The sequence below is a fragment of the Gossypium hirsutum genome, chromosome D04 (assembly GCF_007990345.1).
Source record: "Gossypium hirsutum isolate 1008001.06 chromosome D04, Gossypium_hirsutum_v2.1, whole genome shotgun sequence".
Lineage (NCBI taxonomy): Eukaryota > Viridiplantae > Streptophyta > Magnoliopsida > Malvales > Malvaceae > Gossypium > Gossypium hirsutum.
The window spans coordinates 33,848,898-33,853,154 of NC_053440.1; the positions used below are offsets into that span (position 1 = coordinate 33,848,898).

Genomic DNA, 4,257 nt, shown 5'->3' on the forward strand with positions numbered 1-4,257 from the left:
TACTCATGTATTCTTTCTTTTGGCCTATAGCAATCATCTTCTAATTTACTTAGTTCATTTGTTACCTAAACATAAGTTACTTGCTTTAAGCCCATTCAGAATATATTAATAATTTTTATGCTTTGTTATGGTATTATTATTTGGAGATTTAGCACGTCATAAAATTCTTTGACTTGACAATCATAATGGAGCATACACTGAATTTTCGGGTACTCAATCATGTCACAATTTAAACCAAAAGTCACCCATGAAGCTCAAACTTTTGACTAAAAAGATGGATGGAACATACAACTACCTCTTGAGCTACCCAGTCATTTTTGCTACAACGGAGTGCCCCTCATTTTTTTTCCATAAGACACACTCTTTCTTAGACTCACCTTTCTAATCAATAGCACGATGGAGAAAACAAAGTGATGCTGACCTAGTTTGAAATTTTAAACATTAGAATGTCTACTGTCCTTTACTTAAATAATGTTGTGGCAATATAACTAATGTTTGGCTTTAAAAATCCCTAAGTTCATTAAAAGATACTTACTATATCCTAAAAAACAAATAGAGTGAGTATAAGACATTCTATTTTTAGGATTCAATTTGCAAGCATCTTAACCTAAGCTAAATTCACCCAATCCACTGTCACATGTTCTAAGTATATCAGAAAATGTGAACTCATCATCGAACATCATAAGAAAAGATTGTACTCTTCATAGGCATGTTTTTTCATCAACATCATAAGAAAAGATTGTACTCTTCATAATAAAAATAACTCATCATTGATGTACAACTCCCTAGGTCTTTCAACTTTAGAGGTAGTTTTTTCATCAACATTGATGTACACCCTTCAATGAGAGCATATCAAATTCTTTTAATTGATGCTTTTTTGACAGTTTATCCTTTATAAATTTCACATAGTTGGGCATTTGCTCCAAAGCTTCTACTAGCGATATGCTGATATAAAGTTGCTTCAAGACCTCCACAAATCTTTTGATTTGAACATCTTGTTTAAAATTATGAAATCCCTGAAGAAAAGATGAGGTGGTCTTCCATCAGGTTGTTGATATTGTTTTGCTATGTCATTCGTGGCATCACGATCTGATTTTGCTGCAACATTCTGTTGTTTACCCTTTTCAGGTACAATGTGCTTTTTAATTGGCACTGGGATATTTACATAGTTTTTATTCAAGTTATCCTCTTCTACTGTGGCATCTTGAACAATGTCATTCAACTGAGTTCCACTTCTGAGAGTGATGGCCTTGTACTACTCTTTCCCTTATGATCTCGAATTCTCAATATCACTTGGCAAAGCTCCTTGTAGCCTTAATTCAAAGCATTTGTTATCTGCCCCACTTGATTCTTAAGAGCTAGAGGGAAGCTTGTAAAAACTATGTAAATATCCCAGTATCACTTGGCAACGCTTCTTGTAGCCTCGAATTCAAAGCATTTGCTATCTACCCCACTTGATTCTCAAGAGCTTAAAGGGAAGCAGCTTGACTCTAAATTACAGCATCATTCTTGACCATATATTCTTTTAACAAAGCTTTCATAGATGATGATGATGATGCTGAGGCCTGACCTTGTTGTACATTTTTCCTCGACATAGGATGATTATAACCAGGGGGTGCACTGTTGGCATTTTGTCTTGCAGTATTGTTAAAATTTCTCGTACCGTGATTATTCCAACCAAAGTTTTGATGTTGCTTCCCCCATGGATTATAGGTGTTGGAATAGGGATTATTATTCCAATTGAAATTACCCATGTAGCACATAGATGTTTGATTTGATGAGCATTCATCAAACAAATGGTCTTCACCGCAATAAACACACGATTCTTGAACTGTAGTTGGTCTCTTCATTATTTCGATCATAATAGTTAAAGATCATACCTAGTCAGTGAATGAAGTGATTCATCAAGTTCCATGGTACCAACAGTTTTCTCACCCGTCCAAACTCTTGTGGTCGGATACTGATAATCATTGTTAGCAATCTTTTCCAAAATCTCATATGCTTCATTTTAAGATATATCCAACAAAGTACAATTGGCAAAAGCATCAACTACCATCCTCGTGTGCATTCAACCCATTATCCATCAGAGTCCAATACTGAAATCCATACATCGGGCATTTCTGAATTAGCTCTTTAAATCATTCCCAAGCTTTATACAGTGTTTCATCCTCTAATTTTCGAAAAGATGTGATGTCATTTCTAAGCTTGGCATTCATATTTGGTGGATTACACTATAGCAAAAATCTCTGGCAAAGATCATTCCATGATGCCACTGTTCCCGACTGTAGAGCAGTCAGCCATGCTCTCGCATGATATCTTAAGGAATATGGAAACAATTTAAGTCGCAGAGCGTCTTCAGGAACACCCTATTGTCTAAACGAGTCACAAACCTCAAGAAAAAGTCTTAAATGTAGTCTTTGATCTCCAGTGGGTAGTCCTCCAAATTGTCCTACTATTTGTAACATCTGAAACATTACTGGTTTTAGCTTAAACTGATAAAATTGTATTTTTCGTCTAACTATCCCTGGATTCAGATCATCCAAAATTGGAACAACATGCTCTCGAATTGGTTTGTCACAATCATCTATTACCCTACGAACAGGAGGATTAGCATCCTGACCATTTGGATTATCATTGAGACAAGGATCAGTCCCGTTCCTAGCCATTTTTTGCAGTTATTTCTACCTTCTTCATAAAGTTCTCTCGATCTCTATGTCAAAAAGATACTCTTTATTAGTAGGAGTTCCTCTTCTCATGTACTGATGGCAAACCTATAGAAATTCAGTATAACTAAGTTAAATAAACTAATGGAATTAAGTAAAATAACCAAACCAAATTACACCAAATTGTCAATCCCCGACAACAGTGCCAAAAACTTGTCGTATGTGAAATGATATGCGAATTATGCAAGTATACATGTTGAATCAAGTAATAAAGTGATAAGTGAGATTTTCCCCACAGGGATCGAATTAGGTATACAAATGGTAAGTTATTATAATAAAGTTAGATTAATGTTATAGCAAAATAATATTAAGAATTTAGTGGTAAACAAAATGAATATTAATGTGAACAAAATGTGTAACTAATGAATAATTGAAAATGCCATGGCAATGCAAGAGTAAAAATGCAATGGCAATTATGAGAATAACTACAAGAATAATATGTAACAAACAAGTTAATAGATAAATTGCATAATTTTCATATGTCATATAAACACATCAAAATACACACATACTCATAATTTAATATAATTTTGCACTTGAGCTATGAAACATAAAAGTGAGCTCTATCATCACTTATCAAATACACGGAGTTCCAACACACCACATGGACTTTTAGAGTTAAATATATCCCAAAAGTGTAGCATAAAACTAACACTCTCCTTATTTCCCCTCACATGTCCTGTTGAATGAAGCTTAGCTCACATTCCCTTATCCGTCCAACATGTCCTAGGGCCTCAATGCCCAAAATAACTATACATATAGGTTAGTACTCACAATCCTATGGCATGCCAACTATATCCAACGGTTTCAAGATCACAAGGCCAAAATATCTAAAATCAAACACATATCACTTACTGATTATCCATGCGCTATCACTGCATATTTACATTTTTAGCAAAACACTGTCACTAAAATTTAACATATACATAATATGTGCACATTTGCACTTTCACAATGGTTATCATAACCACATATCATGTGTTATAGCATCTCATCTCAATTCACATAGTTCACAAGATAACATAGGTATGAGAAAACTTACACTTAGAATTTGGAGTAGGGGTTTAGGCTACAACTAAATTCCCAAATAACGCATTGATTCATGTCTAGAAGAAATTATTCCAAACACTCACCAATTATGCTTTCATCGAAAAGCTGAAGGCTCAAACTAGATTTTCATTGCCTTTATCTCTACTCGTAGAAGTTCCTAACAAATCCTAAGCTTCAACGCAATAATTCACAAAATAATGCATTCAAAAATTAGCTAAGGACTCACTACAAGAAATAAGAAACATAAGCCTAAGTTATGTTCTCATGTAACAAAAACCTTTAACATAGACAACTTAAAACTCAAATATCTCGGTCTATACCCATTCTTTTCGCTTAAAACCAATTCTATTCATTTTATAATTCACCTACGACTAATTCCCAACCTTTAATCTACAATATAATACTCAATTCATAGTATCAAATTTTTGACATGTTTTATAGCTATTTTTTGAAAATTCATTGAAACCTTAATAAATTTTTAACG

At 33.9% G+C, this 4,257-nt stretch overlaps 1 non-coding gene across 1 annotated transcript; it reads left to right on the plus strand.

Moving 5' to 3' along the window:
* Window positions 1-2,100: 2,100 nt before the first annotated feature.
* On the plus strand, window positions 2,101-2,207 carry LOC121216645 (small nucleolar RNA R71). The gene has a single exon (XR_005912826.1). It is a non-coding gene; the product is annotated as a small nucleolar RNA R71 (small nucleolar RNA).
* Window positions 2,208-4,257: the final 2,050 nt, after the last annotated feature.